At 37.0% G+C, this 20,583-nt stretch overlaps 1 protein-coding gene across 1 annotated transcript in view; it reads left to right on the top strand.

Annotated features, from left to right (window-relative positions):
• JAKMIP1 (janus kinase and microtubule interacting protein 1) overlaps nucleotides 1-20,583 on the top strand; it is a 153,233-nt gene that overhangs the window by 46,103 nt on the left and 86,547 nt on the right. The window contains exon 2 of the mRNA XM_035547232.2: nucleotides 7,588-7,781. The gene's annotated coding sequence lies outside the window, so the exon portion shown is untranslated. The remainder of the gene's footprint in view (nucleotides 1-7,587; nucleotides 7,782-20,583) is intronic.

Genomic DNA, 20,583 nt, shown 5'->3' with positions numbered 1-20,583 from the left:
GTTCTTGTTAAATGTCATGTGGTTGGTGATTGCCTAGCTCTCTAATTTGTCAAAATCTCTCTGCAAGGCCTCTCTACCCTCAAAGGAGTTGACAGCTCCTCCTCCTGGTTTAGTATTATCTACAAGCTTAGTGTGCATTTGAGATCACTTAAAAAAACATTGAAGAAAACTGGCTCTAAAATAGAGCCCTGGGGAGCCACACTAGTGACTGGCTGCCAGTCTGGTGTAAACCCATTTGCGATAACCCTTAGAGCCCAACCCATCAGCCAATTGTTCACCTATCATATTATGCATATGTCTAGCTGTATGCTGGACATTTTGTCGAGAAGTAAGAAACAATATTGAAGGCTCTGCTGAAATCCAAGCATATTACATCAACTGGCTTCCGTTGGTCAGATAGATGGGTAAGCTTGTCATAAAATGAAATTAAGTTAGTTTAATTCCGTAGGACTTTCACCTTGTGAACTCGTCTTGGCTGTGACCAATGACTGCTGTCTTTCAAGTGTTTTTCAATAACTTCCAAAATAATCTTCTGCATAATTTACTAGGCCCTGAAGTGAGACTAACAGGACTGTAATTCCTAGGATTTTCTTTCTTACCCTTCTTAAAAACCGGGACAACATTTGCCAGCTTCCAGTCAATTGAGTCCTCTCCAGATTCCCAGGACTGTTGCAGAATAACTGAGAGAGGTCTTGTGATGATATCAGCCAGCTCTCTGAGTACCCTGGGATAAATCCCGTCAGGCCTGATAGACTTACATGCATCCAGCTGGAGCAGCAACTCCTGCACAAATTCAGAGCTGGCTAAGAATTTGTCATTCTTGTAGTCACAGTCCTCCAATTCAGGGCTCTGGCAGGTCCAGGGCCCATCATCGGTGCTAGAGACATTTAATGTGTTCTTTACATCTGTCTTTGCTTTTTCTACAACCCTGAGGTGACCAACCTCATCAACTAACAGACCAGTGTTATATCTGGTCCTCCTCTTGCTGTTAATATGCTTTTAAAAAGTTCTTTTTGTTGTCCCCCACAGTACTGGCCAACTTCAACCCTAATTGAGCTTTGGATGCACAAATTTTCTCCCTACTATGGCGAACAGCATCTCTGTAGTCCTCCTGTGTTGCCTGACCTTGCTTCCAGTGTCCATATGCTTTCCTTTTCTGCCTAAGTTCTAGAAGATCCCGGCTCAGCCAAGCTGGCCTTCTGCTCCCCTTGCTTGACATCCAACACTTTGGAATTGCCTGCTCCTGTGCTCTTAAGAGATGGCTCTTAAAAACTGACTAGCACTGATGGACTCTGGCACCTTAAAAAGCAGACTCCCACTGGACCTTACTAGCTAGTTCCCTGAGCAGCCTGAAGTATGCTCTCCCTAAATCCAGGATTGAGTTTTTGCTAGCAGTTTTCCTCCTATCACCAAAGATTTTAGGCTCGACTACTTCATGGTCACTGTGGCCAAGATGTCTGCCAATTGCCACTTCACCCATTAGAACCTCTCTGTTTACAAGTCTAGGAGGGCACGTTGGATCTATATAACATGCAAAGGTTTTGTAGAAATCAGTTTCTATAAAAAACATTAGTTTGTTCTTGAAAGTTCTTTAGTAAAGTGACTGGTGTTTTTAACCTTTAAGACTCTATAAAAACAATATAACAGCAACATTCATAACTCAGTACTGCGCCTGCTGAAGTGCTAAACCCACCGACTTTATCCTGTACTGTAGACGATGTGGTATGGTGTGATGTAGTAACGTATGTTTGACATTCCCGTCCTTCTTGCGTATATAAATCCTATGGTAACATTAACATTTATGTTACCATGTGTAAAAGGATAGTCTATTTTTGTAAGGACTAAGAAGCCTCAGACCTTGTAGCACTGTGGAACTATCTGAAAGCTAATTTCAGCAGAAAGAAGGGATTTCGGGGGCTGGAGCCTCCAGGAAGTAGGTTGACTCCTTGGGCACATTTGGGAACAAAAAGAACCCATAGACTTGTGTAAATGGGCTGAGAGGTGTCACCCATCACAGCCTCCAGGAAGGAAATCTGAGTTGGGGAAAAAACTTTTATGTTGAACGTTATATTATTTTTCTTTATGTATAAAAAGACTGATTCTTAGTGTGAATGGGACTGTGTAGTCTCTGGCCATTGGCTATGGTCACAAAAGCTCATTGAAATTTTTGTTGTTGTTGTTTTTGATTTTTTTTAACAGACATTAATGTGTTTGATATTTCATGAATAAAGAATGTCATTCTTAAATAATGTTTTAATTATTGTTAGTATTTAAGGAGACAGTTTCACTTGTATAACTCTTCCCCACACAAATGCTTCTGCATCACAGTCATTTTAATTACCAAGAAGATTTACAAAAATGTATTTATTACACATATGCACTATGTAACATAGATTTGCCTACTTCTACACACAAAAGCAACTGTCCTGCAGTTTGCAATCTATGCTAATTTTCATGTAAAATCTAGTAAATGCTGTAATTAACTTCTTTTCCAAGTGTGTTTTACGGTGTTAAATCAGCTGTACATGCAAGTCACACTCATGTTACTCTGCAACGCTTGCTGATGGATGCCTATTGCTTCCCACTTCAGGGAAAAAAAAAAAAAAGAGGAAGATTTTTCCTAGCATTGAAAATCCAATTAAAACAACAAGGTGGCAGGAATGATACCAATTCCTATGAAACCAGTATTACATGACATGCTGTTTACAAACCATCATTAGGGCCTATGCGAACTGTCACACTAATCTTCAGTACAGCAAAATTGACGCAGAAACAAACCAATGGTTGACCTATTTTTTGGTAGTCCACCATTGCTGTCAGAAGTTTAAATGGACCCTGGGAGTGACTTGTTAAGTAGTTGCCAAAACAAAAAGCTCTAGTACGGTGGAGACAGGAAAATGAGTTACTGCTTCTACTTCTCGTTGCTTTGTGACAGCTCAGGTCACAGAACCACAGAATGGTTGAGTTTGGAAGGGACCTCTGGTCATCTGGTCTAAACCCCCAGCCTGCTCAAGCAGGGCCACCTAGAGCAGGTCATTCCTACTATCCAAATAAAGATTCTGTCCAATGAAGACGTATTTTGCAATAAAAACAACAGACTAAAACAGATCAGGAAAGTTTCTGTCAGTGTCCTTGATAGACTTGTTGAAGAAGTAGGCAAGAACTCGCTGCTTATAATGTCTTTGCTTTATGCTATTATCAACTTCAAATATGATATAAAAATAAGTAAAGTAGGAAGAAGTCCTCACTCATTTTGTCAGCAACGATTAAGATCTAAGTGTGTTCCCTATAAAAATGATGGTGGTTGTACATTTGGCTGTGTGTATGTTGATTGAGGATATGTAGAATGCTCTAAAAATATTGTGCTGGTGATTATGTTAAATACAGGTCTTTTTCTGTCTGCTTTTGGTGCAGCCACATTGTAAGACTTCACATTTCCTGATTATAATGTGGTGTATTAGGTGGAGACTAAATGGGTAAAATAGAGAGCAAGCAATATACATTGTGTACAAGTGTTGCTGGCGTGTTTGGGCTGTCGACATGTCGAGTCCCATTCACGAAGGGCTGTGGCTGTGCCACTGATTTATGTGCATGTAAATTCTTTGCTCCCTTGGGAATTACAGAAAATCTGGTACCAAAGTAAATATCACATTGTTAGAAATCAAAGATTGGAGGCACCACTGGGAAGATGCAGTCTTCTTGCATATAACTTGTGTGCCAGACATGTATTCCTGCTAGAAGATTATAAATAAAATAAATCAAATTAATATTATAAATTTAAAGCTTTAGGTTAGAAAACAAGGTACTATAGTGAGATGTCACGGGTTTTTGGAAAGAAGCGTGATTTCTGTATTATTATTTTTTAATATGTGAACATTTGGTAATAAGAAAGAACCCCCACCCTACCCTTATCTAATTTTTGATTACCTTTTTTTTTTTTTTAAGAAGTTATTCTAATTAAATTCCTATTGCAAAGCATTTGCCAAGCAAAATTTCTAGCAACTACTGCAAAGAACTCGCAGATGTGCTCAGCACTGTATTGCCACATTGCAAAGGAATTGCCTTTTATTTGGGTCGTTCTTGTCACTGTCTACCATGCTTTACACTTAGTCATCCTAAAACCAGAAAGTCTTGTTTCCAAAAAACCTTCAAAATGTGGATCAGCTGTACAAGAATATAAGGAGGGCATCTGAAATATTCAGGGAAAATACTCTTCTCTTACCACAGGGTAAGGATGTGGCTGTTGTTTATCTTGTCTTTCTGCTCTGAAGATGAGTTGGCCCGTGCCTTATGATTGTTTGAGGTTTGGAGGACAGAGGAGGGAAGGCTACTATCTCTCTTGTACTGCAAAAGGTCTTCTGAGTGTTTTTTTTCCTTTTGTAGTCTACAGACCCTGCATGTGTGGACCATATGCAACATTCCCCCAGTTGTCAGAGGAACTTTCCTCAAGTGTTATACTTTCCAAGAAGAAATCTCTAAAATATCTGGTAACCTTATGGTTTTAATGTTCCTCAGGTAATGCACTCCCTTAAGAGTTAAAATGGATTAGGATGCCCTGTACAAACAGCTCTGGCTAAAATCTATAAACGCTGAGTGCTTTGCCTGTTTAGAGAATCTAAAGCAAAGAGCATCAATCTGTTATGCTCTTACCTTTAAATTTATGTTGATCTCAAGAGATGATGCTATCAGAGATGATGACATAAAGTGTCAGAAACAGAATTTTCACTGAAGATTCTTTGTATTTCAGTTTGTCATTTCAGAAAAAAATATCTTGGATATATCCCTTTTCTAAGTATTTGGGAAGTGTTGACAGAATTGCAAGTCATTGCCATGTAAACAGAAATAAAACCTTCATTATTATAACACTGAACTTTTGTCTAGAGAGCCATTATATAACAAAGCACATAATTTAATCGACTTTCCTTATTTAGCATGTTCTGCCCTAAGTACAGGATATGAATATGTTGGTGAATTCATTACACTGAGAGAAATTACTCATTTATCAAACATCAGCTTAACTGTCATATTATTTCTATAATAGTTTGGTTCTTTGAGGAGTTTTTGGCATATATGATATCTTTTGAGTTCTGAATGAATTTGAATGAGTACGGTTAATGCTCTGTTTGTTTGTAGATTAAGAAATACATGTCCAAACCAACCACTTCCCTCTCCTCTTTATCCTTCCTCCCACATTCAGAAGTTGATTCAGCATAACAGTTACTGGAAATGGGAAATTAAATATCCAATTACTTTAAATTATTTCTATATTACCATATCTTTTAAGAAACTGTGGGAAAACTACTAAAGGATTATTGGGTTGTAGGTTTCCAGTGGTTACTGATAATTTTTTACAAGAAGCATTCTGATAATATCTAGTGACATAAAGGCATAATTAAATACGTTTCAAGCCTGCAATAGTTTTTGTAAAACTTACTCCCAATTCTTCTTCTGTTTTAATCTCACTGATATATTATACCAGTGAAACTTCCATTTTAAAAAGGGTATATTGTTCTATTGCTATACTGTTTTTATTATATATATAGTTATTTCAGCAGCTGGAAATTGCATGTCCTTGATTTATGTTCATCCTTCTCAAAACTTTGTAAACAATGTCCCCTTTATATAGGAAGGCCTCCTGGTCAAGGATATGATTAAGATACTTTTTATTCCCAAATTTACTGGAGAATTCAAATACATCTGCTGTTTAAACAAGTTTGCTAGAATGCAAGAACTTCTCCTTTAAAATGTTAGTACTATGGAATGAATAGATCTGTTGAAACTCGAATACATTTTTAAATGTAGGAAACTCATCAGGGTAACTTGAATTTGAAAAGATTTATTCTGTGACCACTTAGCAAGAACTGTCTTCTAACTCTGCTTTCTTGCTGGCCTGATTGCTGTGTTTTGGTATTTTTGACAAGTAAATTCTTGTTCTCTTAGACATTTCTGCATTTACCTCTTAGCACTGCAAAAACTCTTCTTTCCCTTTTATTCAAATATGTTCAAATTAGCTTCTGTAAGCAAGAAGAAAAAAAATAAGATGTTCTTTTATGTGGAATGACGACTGGAATATTTAGAAACAGGGCAGCTCCAAAAGGATAATGAAGATGAGGTGAAGTCTGATGTCATAAAAATTCAGGTTCTTGGTCTCCCTGTCCCCTGAGGAGGTTTGGTACTACAGAAACAAATTGAATTCCTCTTTTCCAGCCTCCTGTGCTACTTAAAGATGCTGACTAAGCTGTTTCAGCACTTTGATCTCTTGCCATGATATGGTCCTAGTTCTACTTTCATCCCCTTAAAATGTATTCTCTCACAGCAGAGAATTTGGTCCTAAGGAATAAGCATGCGGATATTTTTTCCCCTTTTTTCCATTAAATCCTGCCTAGATGGCTGTCCTTATTGAGCAAACAAGCTGCTAAGTTATTCCCTGAGGATTTAGTTTTTATCCCACTAACATTTGAGAATTGACAAAATCTTTAACAAACCACTTGAAATGAACGGAATACTTCCAACGAAAGGAAATCAGTTAGGAGTTAACATTCTGGGGGCTGGTACCATTGGACACAAGCCTGGTGTATTCTGTGTGAGGTACAGCTTTTGGTGAAGGCTTGAACCAAGTGCAAGGTAATAGATATGTCCGTCATGTTTCAGTGCTGTTCTGACACGGCATCCTGTCTGGCTTGCAGCTCTCTGCCAGAAGGACCCTGGACTTTGATAAGTTCTGTGTCACGTCTGCCCACCCTCTGCTTTGGAGCCCCTAGTGTGGCTTGCATTAGACGTTATCACATTATTGAAATTTGTTTTCCTTGTCTGAATCCCTTTTGAAGTGTAAGTCTGTGATTGACTAACACAAAGGGTGTACTGCAAGACTTGTTGCTTAGGAGACTTCACTCTCTTTTCTGTACTCCACAGTTTTAAGTAAAGGTGCTGTCATGCTTCTATTGCTTCCCCTTATGATCAAAATATGTTGAAGTATTTTCAATAAATGTGAAGTGAAACAATATCAGGGCTTTGTGCATCTATTTTCAGTATTTTTTTAAGAGAGGAAATTAGCATCTTTACCTTCACTATGCAGGACAGACACAGAAAGAATAGAATTTAACTTTCTGAAATTCAGTCTAGTCCTTTGTTCAATAGGACATGTGATAACTTCCTTTTGTTGGTATATTTTGGGTATTTATGAAGATCAAAGACAAGGGCAAGTGGGCATGTGACAATTTTTAGGTAGTCACCACAACTTAAGCCTGTAATCCTCAAACAAGTAATTTGTTTCGAAAAGGAATACAACCTTAGCGTTAGCTATGCTCAGTTACTAGTCTGTGCTGCCCTGTTCTAATGGTAAAGTAGCTTAACAGTTTTCATCCCACTTTCGTTGGGGATCATCTAGCCAAAACAACCATGAATTAGACTCTGCATATGTGTGGATGTGTGGTTAATAGAAAGAAGATGCCATGGTTGTAGTTTTGCATGCTTTTTTTTCTGTTGCATTTTGTTACCCTGTGTAATTGTTTTCATTGCATTACTACCATCAAAGCTGTTCATCAAATCTGATTTGAATTAAATCTCTTTTTTTCTTTTGTTTGACAGATGATGTCACTAATATTGCTCAGAAATCCCTCCTTGCTGATGAAAAAGAGGATGTGCCAATAGGAGTAGGACTTGTGGTGTGGAAAATTCCAGTACAAACATACTTCCTGACTTCGCTACTGGTGCTGCTCACTGTTAACTTCTTTAATGTAAAATCAGACACAACTGCCCCGGGACCTGAGGACAAGAGAAAGGTACTGTGCATTGCCACCATGTTGATTGCTCAGAAGAAGATTAAAGCTAAGAAATAGTTACATGTTTATCAATTTATTACAGAAAATATCACTCGAAACTTCAAGAGTTATATTTTTTCTTTGTGCTGAGATATACTTTCAATCCAATCAGATGTGCAGTCAGTAAAATAAGCCAAATCAGTACTAAGTTTCTATCTGCTTTAATGTGGTTTCCTTTACATGGAGCCTTCCTATGTTCAGTGAATACATTTCTTGATATCAACATTTTCATACTCGTGATATTTTTCATTAATTGTGTGTTTTTTTTCCCCTCATAAAATCTTAAGTCCTCAGTACAGAAATGTTGCCCAGTGTCATACATTTGTCATATGCTTTCTAACCTCACCACAGTTTCTGTGTCCTGTATACCTGTCACCATTAATAAAGAAGAAAGTCTTTCACTAGAATCATAGAACTACAGAATATCCTGAATTGGAAGGGACCCACAAGGATCATTGAGTCCAACTCCTGGCTACAGACAGGACCACACAAAAATCAAACCATAGGTCGGAGAGGTGTTGTCCAAATGCTTCTGACTAGTTTGGACCCTGTTGATGCTAAGCTTCTTTGACAGACTTTCCAAACCTTCTGTTGACTTTTGTGTGTTTATTGTGTGTACAAGTCTGGGCATTCAGAAAGCAGCTTTATATGATGTGCGTGGAAAGTCAATGGTTTGGTTGCCTTGAGAGACCATCTACTTATATGGGGAAAAATATCAGTTTCCTCCTATTGGAGAACTATGGCAAGGGTAAGAGTTTAACGCAATGCCTAACTCCTGGCTTTTACATGTTGTAGTATTCCTACAGCGGAACTGAAGTGATAATGTAGTTACTAGATTTAGAAATAGTAAGAAGACTGGACAACCCCTACTCTGTAACTTCTGCAAAATGCAAAATGCAGCAAAATGCCATTGGATCCTAGAAATGAAATACTTCTAGAAAGACACTGAATACCATCAAGGTTTGTCAAAAAACTATATTGCCGAAAAATAAAGAAAGTAGCAGAAACCTAGAAAATATCCTTTCCTGGTGTATATTTTGCAGTTTGCATATTGAAATTGTTGCCTCTTTTTTGCTCACAAACTCTGCAATTTTATTAAGTATAGTGGGTAGTGAAAAACACTTATCTTCCACTTCTGATGGAAGGATAAAGTATGACCCTAAGCAAGGAGAGTGCTATGAGAAATGACAGCTGTACAGTGCATAATCATTACTGAAAACGTCCTGAAGTTGGAAAGGGTAAAGTTTTTGTTTTCTTTTTAAACAAACAAAGAAAAGAAAAGAAAAACAAACAAAATGAAACAAAATAAAACAAACATAAGAGAAATATCTTAGGGCCTCTCTGGGTAGTATTTGATTGTCTTCTGTGACACTCAAGTACAGCTAATAGTTCATTAGTATTTTCTATTTTAATGCTTGAGAGAGAATAGCGTAGTCATTATCAAACAGTAGATAAAGAGTGAAACGATATGTCTAAAATAATTTTGTGTTCATTAATTACATTTTAGTATAGAGAAGAATTATTATAACTAAGTGTGTTTTGAGGGCAACAGACACACTAATGTGATCCTAAATTCTTTCTTCTGTAATTGGGTAGGCACTTCAACATTTACTTCTGACCTTCTCTTTATGGTAAACTGAAGGAGGAGCTTCAGTGACAGATGCATCTAAAAACCATTTTCATATCTATTTAATAATAATAGAAAGTAGATGATAATGCTTTTGAAAAGAGTAAAAATGCTGATTATTTTGGCTTGACTTTCTGCTTAGATGAATGCATTTTGATTTTAAATCTCAAAGGAGTGCTATTTAAAGATTTTTATTCTTTTGTCCTTGAGTTCCATCCTGTTCCTGTACATCTAAATAGATGAACATACATTAACAAATTGATTTAGACTGAATATTTTATTTAGCTGACTCAGCATAATGAAAATGAAATGTTCAAGATACGAGAGCCTTCAACAACTAATGTATTTCTGAAACTTATTTTGTCACGTGCAAATTATATATAAGGAGGCCTCATATTACCTGGCCTCATATACTTTACCTCATTACCTCATATACTACTTTATGAAAATGTGAGCACAGGAATTTCATCCTCTGTATTGCTTATGCAGATCTGCCTGATGCTACAGAAAAAATAAAAATAAAAATCTGGTCCCTGTTTATTTGATTAGTCATATTTCTTGCATATCAATGTCGTATTTATTTGGTTAGACTGTTTCTGATATTTCCAAACTATCTCCTCAGAATGGCTGTGTAAACACAAACATGTTTGTGCAGGAACAGTACTGATTTGAATGGGGACTGCTACATCATGCAGCTATGTGTGGGCACTTTGCTTTAAAGACTGGCTGGCTTTTTCTGTGAAAATTTAGGATTGCTGCAATGTAGTGGGTGTGGGGCCAGGCACATTTGTGTTTTTTAAATGTCTCTTTCTTTGTTTTGCTGACTGATTGCAATTTTAGCAGATTTTACAGTCTTTTTTTTTTTCTTCTTCTTCTTTCCTTCTCTCTCTCTTTAAATTAATGTAATTTAAATCTACATAAACTTTGGTATTACTCATATATTTCTTTTTTTTTTTTTCTTAACAGCCTTTGAACAATCTATCTGTAGTGACTAATTGCACAAATACTGTTTATGTTCCCTACCATGTGACTACAGATCTATTACTCTTCAAACACAACAAAGAATTACTATAACATGCTTATGTCTGGATAGTTTCTCTTGCAAATATTCAGCTTTACTAAAAAGGTACTACGTTTAGACAGATGATAGCTCTTAAGCTTCTGGCAGAATTCCCACATGCATTTTACAGTTAGATAAGTACATGGCTGGTAATGGTCTCGTTAAGATAAGATAGCTTAGTTATGTAAAAGGACTTCTCTGTTTTGAATGTTTGCAAGAGGTGATAAAAAGACCTTTCCCATATCACAGAAAGGTCTTTCATATATTTAAGACTTGGTGTTGGATATTAAGCAAAACAGATCTTCAGTCTGTTATGAAGCTACTTGTCTATTCGTAAATGGGTATGAATGGAAAAAGGAAGGTATGAATGAACCATGAGAAACCTTTAGCCTACATGGTATACACTCAATAAATAGTATGAGAACAAGAAGCTGAGAGTTTTGACATCTCCATATGATGCCATCTTTGTAATAACATACTTCTCTTGATAAATAGGATCTCTCTTCCTTGTGGTTCTCTTTCTAGCTCTTTAAGTGTTTTGTTGTGGGGTTTTGTGTTTCTTTTTCAGCTCTACTATTCAATTGATTTGTTGAAAACATCAATAACTCTGAACAGTGCATTATGAATATTGAATAACCTTGATGATATGGTCTAATTCTGGCAATGTAAGTAATTTAAAAAAAGCACACTTTATGCATAGCAATGTTATAAATGTTGATTTTCAGGAGAGTAGTTTTGTAGGACACAAATTATCTTACCACTTAAAACTTATCCTTTCTGAAGGAAACCTATCCTGTGCACATACATACATACTATAAATATACACATTTATGTTGAATATATAATGTTAATATTGTATTACAAGTAAACTTAAGCAACAATGTATTTTAAAATGTACCTTATATATTTCCATATTATAATCATCTTGGACAATAACAATCAATTTCAGGTTGTTGCTCGGTATCTCAATATTGCATTTCTTCAGTACTACAGGGTGCGTTTGTATTATTTTGATAATGATATTGGATTTTTTTTTTAATTCATTGAGACTTTTCTGTTCCTTTTCCACTTTGTGTTCCGTATCTTTCATATTAAATTTAGAGTCAGTGTGCTTGAAAAATGCTGCATACCAAAACACTCCCATCTCACAGCTGAGTTCATTTTTTATTTAGTGTGAACTGTCAAAAACCAAACTTCAAGACAGACTAGAAAGTCTACCTTAAATTTCTTTGAAAAGGGGATTTCAGATGTTAACTTATTTGGTAGAATTACATTTATTAACATTTCCTATTTAGAATTGTACTAGTAGATCTTTTGTATTTTGGTTATAGCAGGGAACAGAGATGAGGAAGGGAAAATATGGGGAAAAATAAAACATGTGTGAGTACAGAAACTGAATGAATAAAGCAGAACATGAACCTACCGATGCTAGCTAGAAAACACAAACCATCATAATGAAGAAAAAAGCCTTTTCCAGAGAATTCACTCTTTTGTGTCAGAATGAGGCTGAATAGCATAGATATACTTCCTAATTGCAAAATTGACCAACAGAATTCAGATTGGTGTTGAAAAACTGCTTGCTCATCAAAGATTTTAATTTCAAGATACAGTATGAGGATAGGCTACTAGATGGCATCACTTTCAGAAATTCTCTTAAATTCCATTTTATCCACTTCTAAACAAGTGATTTGATCTTGGAAAAATAAATTGTCTGCTGTGAACTCTGAAACTTATTTCACTGATTAAATCTCTGTGATCCTTTTTACATGAATTATTTTTAGATGTTGAGCCATGTTGAGAAGTTATGACCAAAACTGATGAACAGGTGTGTTAAACATTTATTGTCTAGAAGAATTATCATGTTATTGAAACCAGAAGTTCTCTGTGCTACTGGAGGTTTATCAGATGCTTATTACCACAGTACCCTTCCCTGTCTTTCCCCTGCCCTGAGGACAGTAGTGACTCATCCTCCAGGAAGAATCCTCTTACAGTTTAGGAAAGGGGAATAACAGAAACTGACCACATGAGTCTGTTAAAGAGTGTGGCAGAATAGTATGTAGACAGAATGATGGGGTTTGTAGGTGTGCTCTGAAGTCAGTACCATCAGGGATGCAAATATGTATTTCATCTTAAAGATGAACAACATGTTGAGGGGTGGGAGGAATCAGACTTAATTAAATCATTTGGATGGGAGAAAAACTTAAATTTGATCTCCTGACTGGTAGCAAAGAGAACAATATCAGTTTAAAAAGTAAATGAGCAAGCATGTTGCGTGTGGGTTGGCAATGAGTAACTTCCAGCCAGAGGAGAAGGTGGTGATGGTGGTAACATTTGCTTTCACTGAAAGGACTGCTAAAAAGGGTCTTTTCTTGGAGGTTGGAAGGAAGAAGCAGCAGTATGCGGATGTTACGTATGGATAAGGACAGGCAAGAAGAACAGACAAAAATCCTTCTTTGAACGCTAGGGTGACTTCATAGCTGTATGCAATCTCCAGAGGTGGGAAAGAAGTGAGAAAGGTGGTCGTGGTTGGAACAACGGCCAGGGAAGGTCGAAATTCACAGGCTGCCATCAGATTAGTCAGCAACCCCAAAAAGTGCTGCACGACCTTGATAAGCATCTTTGCTACAGCACTGCTAGCCTAAGCACTGCTCATTGCAATTAAAACCAAAGTAAAGTTCAGGGGAAGGAACAAATTCTGTTTCAGTTATGTTAAATCTAGCTTAAAATTAAGAAATGCATAGGGGAAGTGGGTGAGGGAATATACTGAGATGTAAATTAGAAGTTTCCAATCTACAGCAGAGATGTTTCTATTGCTTCATTCAGGAGCTTTATTGAGGCAATATTTTATTGCCTTGTGGTTGTTTCAGACAAGAAAGTGGGAAGGGATTTTAAAAAAAAATATAGTATTTTACTGTCCTTCTGGGACTTATGGTACTGTTTCACCTTTGGGATCAGTTGTGCTTTATTCCATCTGTTCGGTTGTGGCAGTTTAATATTTCTGTGCTTATCAGGAAACTGTGGAAAGCTGACTTCCCATTTTTCTCAAGTAAAAGAACTTGTGCTAAACTGCTTGCAAGACTGCAGTGGTAACTATTTCCTGTTTAGGTAAAACTTAATATTTTCCTTGACTTTACATTTAGAGATCCATACATGAATGACTTTTTCAAGTAAATAGAAGTCAGTGAAAGAAGGGTAGCAAGGAAAGTGGGTTATAATGCTGATAGAGGCATGACAGCAGTTTCGAGGTGTGCTGTAAGTTATTACAACCCAAGAAAAAAAAAGAGCAATTGTGTAGTAGAAGAGAGGTGGAGAGTATTTGGGCATTTCAGTTAACTTCCAAAGATCAATCTAAGATTTAAAACTGGACTCATTATGTAGCTATTTACTGGGGAAGACCTGCATATCAGAGAAAACATCTACTAATTTCCTATCTTTAATCCCTCATTACATTTGAGAAGTGTTAGTGAAAATCTTTGATGTGATGCTTCCATGTTTTTACTATATAACAAAAATGTAAATGTGTGTGCAGCATAGCTGTTTGAATTCACATTCCCTAGAGGGAAACACCATGGTTAGAATTCAGAGCTTCTAGTTTTCACATTGTTCATTAACAGGCAGTGTTTCAGCATTTTCTTGTTCCTGTGCAAACGGAATATATCTAGGTAACAACTAAATCTTGATCTGTGTTCAACTCAGCTTTTCATTTCACCCTTACGTGTTTTGGTTTTTTTCCTCTTCCTGTTCTGATACGCACTTCTCTTCCTTTCCCTTTTCCTCTTTTTGAGGACTGGTGGTTGTGAGGAAAAGAGCTGGTACAGACTCCACAGGGTGCTGGAGGGCTAATAGACAAACAGCAGATAGGAGTCTTATTTGGGCTAGTGGTAAGGAGTGGGCTCTATTAGATTAGAGGCTCTGTTCTGGAATGGTGTTCCCAAGGGTATATTCACCCCTGCTTTTTTTCTTTCCTGCTTTGGAAACTGTTACAGTTTTGCTAATACAGTTTTGCTGTTTAAGAGGTGAAAAATTGCATTATTACTGCCTTAGCTGTGCTGACTTTAACCTTAAAGCAAAATCTTATTCGGAGATTCCACTTGGGGAGATGATGAGTGATGTGGCAATACCTATTTCTGTATTTCTCCATGAAGCCTTCATTAAGGCTACTTGTGCCTACACAGTCACTGTTGGTGCCCTAACTTTTCAGGCTTCTTCCTGCCACTTCTTCTCAAAGATGAGATTGGGAGAGTGACAAAACTGGATAGCAGAAATTACATGAATACAATTTCACACAACTGGACAAAAAGTCTCCTATTTATGTGATAATGAAACTTGAATAAAAATTTTGTCCATAGTCAAAGATGATTTACAGAAGCATTTAGACCATGGAAAGAAAGAAGCTGTGTTTATAAGGATTTCAGATGCATAAACGTATTTCCTTCAACCATACAGGCTTCTGGGAAGCCATAGGTGACATACCTAGGCCTTCACTTTGAGTTAAACAATGGTTAGCTTTCTGAAACAAAATACTGAAATAAAATCTTTATTTCACAGTAATAGAAAAATATTATATAGGTACAAATAGGAAAAAAACATGTAGGGAAAAATGTTATATAAGGAAAAGTTTTTCTGAGAGTGAACAATAAATCACTTTTTAATTCCCCTAAATAAGACAAAATAGCCTGACTGACAGCATTCAGCACTGTAAGATACACTGGTACCAATGCTGTACCCACATAACTTGAAGTTGGATGCCCAGATTTCTTACTGGAAAAGTTAAAATTTGCATGCATTGATTATATTCTGAACTCCAAAATACCTTGGGACCTTAGTACAGTCTAACCTGGGCAGCACTCAGTCTCATTTTGTAGTAGCTGGTCACAGAGTAATTCTGGGGTTTTGTTTTGCATGTTTCTTTTTAAGCCAATGTATGACTGATTTGTCAATTTATTTTTTGTTTGTTTGTTTTTTAGCATTGTGAGGGATGCTATCCTTAACGCTATGATTTTGACACGCATATCTGAATAAAAGTATTTTCTGCAAGCGCTCCTGGACAGCACATTCTACTCTGAGCATTGCCAGAGGGCACCTTTGTACTTCTGTTGAGCGACTTGCCAACAACCATTCCAACTAGCCTGGCATGCTTTGAATTGCTGGCAGTTGCCAGAACTATGTTTTATTGGTAGTCTTCTCACGGTGGTGAAGTTTCCAGTTTGTCGGAAGACAGTTACGCAACAGAAGTCTTTAGTTTACAAAGATTCTCTGCTGTGCTTTTCTTGTGCTTTGTCATGCTTGTCTCTGTCTGTTATCTGTGTAAGAAGTGGAAGTTTGTCTTCAGGCTCTTAGTGCATTACCATCTAGCTGTGCATTTTACTGGCTGTAATTTTAAGCTGCTGCTCCCTTATGGAACTGAGGGAAAATAGGAAAGAAGCTAATATCTGACTGAAATATCCATTTTTAGTATTTTATCCTAGGTGATGCTGTTCCATCAGCCTGTACTGCAGAACCAGAGTGACTTAAACTCTGTTCACTCCAATGAACAGTCATTCAATTATCAATAATTGAAATATCAGTGTTAGCTGGCTGATTATCAGAGCACTGTTTTAAGAATAAATAGAAGTGAGTCACCTCGCTTTGTCACCACTGGTAGGCATGCATGTAAAAAAATATGTTCACTGCTTCCCTCAGCCAGGAAGGACGCTCAGTGAATTGGCCAGCATGGTGTCTGATCACACAGGATCTAGCATCCCTGAAATCTTCTGATCAGGATGAGGTGTTATCTCTCAATACAGTATATGGGGACAGGGTATTATGTACCTGCAGGACAGTATCTAAAATACTAACATGAGAGTTATCTAAGCCACCCACTAGAAAACATTAATAAAATGGCATGCAGTCTTGCTTCACTAGAGCTTTAAATGCCTTAGTCTGTACTGCAGTGGTTAGATTATGGTCTGTGTGGAAGGATTATGCAAATTCTTTATGGAGAAGAAACAATTGAATATATAAAGATTTTACATTACATATTAGATGCCTACAGAAATAAGGAGAGCATTGGAGGACTGATTTTTGGATATTATTTTTTGTCTAGTCCGATATGGGACACTCAAGTAATCTTATGAACCTGTATCCAAAATACTTTGCCTTGTTTCTGAACTCATTTGGTCAAGGAAATACTCATTTTTTAAGAGCACTTCTATTAGGAATTCCTGGATAGATCCTTTGAGGGAATTGCAGCTTTGTGATATGCTAAATTTGATGGTTCCTGCCAACTAACAATTGTTGCAAACTCTTGGTAGTTTCTCATAATCCTCTTTTCTCATAATCCCTATTCACTGCTTCATATTTTAATATTGTCCTCAGAATATGAGGTATGCAAGTGTAATATCAATTTTTCTGAGGTCAAGTGATTTGTTCATGGTCATAAAAGGAATCTCTGGCAGAACCATAGGTGAAACCAAAATCCATCAAGCCTTAGTCCAATCTGTTTCCCATGAAATAAAAAACATTACTGTTATAATTCAGTTAGATTTGAAATTAGAGTTGAATGTGGGGTGTCCTACTTCAGCAACTTTCTTTGGCAGAAGTCCTTGATAATAACTGCCAACTGTAAGAAGTTTGAGTTCTTCTCCTTACACTTACTTGACTGAGGTCTGTCAGAGGCCAGATTTACAAAAAATATTAGATTTATGACATAAGCATTCAACATTTTGTAAAGTGTTAGACTACCCCAGTTTTTCTCCTCCTAAGGTTCAATTTTTCTCTTTTAAGTCATTTGACTGAGAATCTGAGCCTCTCTCCCCCAGTCTGACTGTTTTGCACATTTCCTCCACATCTGTCAATTTTTCTTTTCTTTTTTTTTTTTTTTCTGGTTTCAGGTTTGAACTACTCCAAACCTCTACAATAGTAATAATAATGATGATAATAATGAAAATACATACCAACGAAGAAAAAAAAATCTACCACCACCAACGAAGGAAATTTCCTGCAAAATTCAGATAAATAGATAAACAAAAGTAATCCAGTATAATCCAAAGGCCTAGGTTTGACAGGATGATTAAGTTGCAGGGTGTCAGTGAGAGTGAATGACGATGTTGCAGTCTGTCTCTGTATCCGCTGTTTCTGTAGCCCTAATTGGGAAGTGCTACAATTTGATCTTTCTTCCTATCCCCGCTTCTTTGTTCTTAAATACCGTGCTTCAAAGGAAGAGCTGCTCGTCGGTGAGACCAGGGGTCCCTGAATCACAGCCCCGGTACAAGCAGAAGGATGGGAGGCTGGACATAGGTTGTGCTGGACAGCAGGCATCTCGTCAGGTCTCCTGCATGTGCTCAAGGGAAAGGAATTGGCACAAGGATCAGAGGAACGGCTCTGCCTTGAGCTGCCGGCCTCACATTGCAGTTAACCCAGCACCTTAAAGGGCTCAGGCTCTGTAGGAGAGCTGACTTCGGAAGACTGTGGAGGGAGGGTCTGGTTCTATTATTTTTAGTTGCGTTTGAACATCCCATTGTGGTGCTTCCATCTTCGATTTTGTGTGTCACAGGATTGCTGTTTCAAACAGTTTGTCTTTTAATATGTTTAGCAAGGTGATTATAAGGATTAATTCACAAATTACACTTGAAATTGAGTAAATATTAACAGAGGCCAATCTAATATTCGTTGAAACCAATGAAAACTTTTTATTTGCCTCAGAGGCCCGGGTTCAAGTTCATAGCATTTTTAGAAGAGATTCAGGTCAAGGTCTTGGTACTTCCGGTCTGTTATAGTGCTGGGTAGTGCAGAAAGGGAGCTGCGGAGTGCATCTACACAGGGTCTTGAGGCCAGCAGAGCCAGAGGAGGAACAGCTGGGGAGGATATAAGTGTGGAGGTTCTCTTCCTCTCTTAGGGTGGCTGCGATGGAGCCAGCATTTTCCACCACTTTTCTACAAGAGGACCCTATGCTATTGTGCTGTAAGGCAGCTATACTGCTCAGTGAGCACCAAGATGTCTCTGAACAAGCTGTGTTGCTGTGCAAACACATTTGCAGTGTGTACAGGCCTTTTATTTATTTATTTTTTCCATCCCATTAAGTAAGGGTTTTTTTAATTATTTTTGTTTGTTTATTTCTTGTTCTCTAATGCTCTAGTAGCTTTGATATGAGCAGCTGTAGTGATGTGAGGAAAAGTATAAATTTCAGGATATCAGACAGGGTTCTCATATCCAAGGTTAGCGTTGTTGCACCCAAAACTGCATTTCTGTTGCTGCTTTGTGGTGCATTGACAATGACAGATGTCTGTAGTCACAGTAAATAGCCCATTCTAAGTTATGTTTCTGAACTGGTCCTTCAGTTGCCCTGCAGAGCAATCTGTAAAATCAGAGACCTGTTGTTCCTTTAAATCTTTTTTCATTGTGTAATTAGTCTGTGGTTCCTGTTCTAAATGGCTTGCCAGGACTACTGACAATATTGTCCCTCCTGTAAGTAGCTTCAACAGAGTGTTTTTTTATTATTTTTTTTTTAATTTTTTTAATTATGTACATAAGTTCAAGTTAATCCTAGTGGCTAAATGCATTTGTGATTCCTTCCCTTCCCTTGTCCTCTTCAGCTCTAACATTCCTTTTTACTGCATACGTACTTGTGATAATTTATTGCAAATAAGAGCTAGCTTGCTTTTTGTTTCTGCCTTTTTTTTCTTTTTTTTTTTTTTTTGGATGGGCTGCTTATGTTCTTTGACTAGAATGAGGCCATTAATGTACTGGGTGCTATCCAATGGCCTGCAGTACTACCAATCAAAACTAATTATTCAGTGTTGTATTAGTAGGTACACATATGTTTGAGTCTGTGTATAGGGTTTAAATGAGTTTGAAATGCTTTGATTTTTTGTGTGTGTCATGCAGTGACTTGGAAGCATATTCTTGTTGTATGTGTTTTAGCAGATGCATACATGACACAGGCAACCAATTAACTGAAGTGAAAATGGATTTATTGGTGAAATTCATTCTGAAGCTTGCCAAATTCCAGTTCTGCTAACTGCACAGCAAGGACCTGGAAGGCAGCGATTTGTGATGAGGTGTTAAAACACAGCTACTGATCCCTGGGAGCAATGAGAAATTTTCTGAAAGACTGTGGAGGTGAAGAATCTCAGCACATCTCTTTAGCTGAGGTGCCATGGTAAAAAATAATGGTGGTACTTACAATCCTTGACAGAAGAGTTAAGTGACTTACAAATACCATGTTCATACACAGGGTATCATCTGTTACAGACCCTCCTAAGCCAGGCATCATGAAAGTTGAACTCATGCTACACTAAAATCTGTATAAAATAAATCTCTATAAAATAAATTCCTCTCTTCAACTATGCTTGACACAATTATGTTAATATGAGCTCTTGTTGCAAAACACCAATTTGAACAGTTTAGTGCTTCTTGGTGATTGCTTTCCATATAGTTTGGTTCTAAAGGTGTGTATATATATATATATATATATATATATGTATGTATATATATGTATAATCCTCTGAAAAAAAGTCATAAGTAGCACTTAAGTGTTCCACTATGAGGAAACTCAGCAATACCCTAAGTACAATAGGATTTAAAGTAATACTTGAAAGCTGTATTGTTACAGAAATAGATTTCTTAGGTAGCTGACAAATGGCTATCTAAAATATTACTAGTCTACAATATACTTAAAAAATCATCCTGATAATTTTGATTTATATTTCTTGGCTTGGAAAAGTATTCTTTTTCATCCTCTAGAGATGCTTTTGCTTTTATTCATTCAATGTTTTATTACATATAACTGAGAACTGAAGCAGGAAATGTAGGTCATCTGAACCTTGTGGGAAATATGCCTTGGGCATTGACAGCCACGAATGTCCTTTTTCCCATACAGCCATTGGCTGATTATCACATTTTTAAAATTCTAATATAGATGAACTAGCACTTCCGAAGATACCATATTGTACCTGTGTCCACTGAGTTTACTTTTATCAGGTGCAAGGGTAATAAATTTTATTTTAAACTTCTTGAACATTCAGAATTGTGCTGTACTGATGAGGTACTTTTGTCTCATCTCATGTTCACAAGCATAATAAAGATTGTGGTTAGGC

This window comes from Cygnus atratus, chromosome 4, assembly GCF_013377495.2.
Source record: "Cygnus atratus isolate AKBS03 ecotype Queensland, Australia chromosome 4, CAtr_DNAZoo_HiC_assembly, whole genome shotgun sequence".
NCBI lineage: Eukaryota > Metazoa > Chordata > Aves > Anseriformes > Anatidae > Cygnus > Cygnus atratus.
Note: the sequence above shows the minus strand (reverse complement) of the source record. Positions and strands in the feature narration are given on the sequence as shown.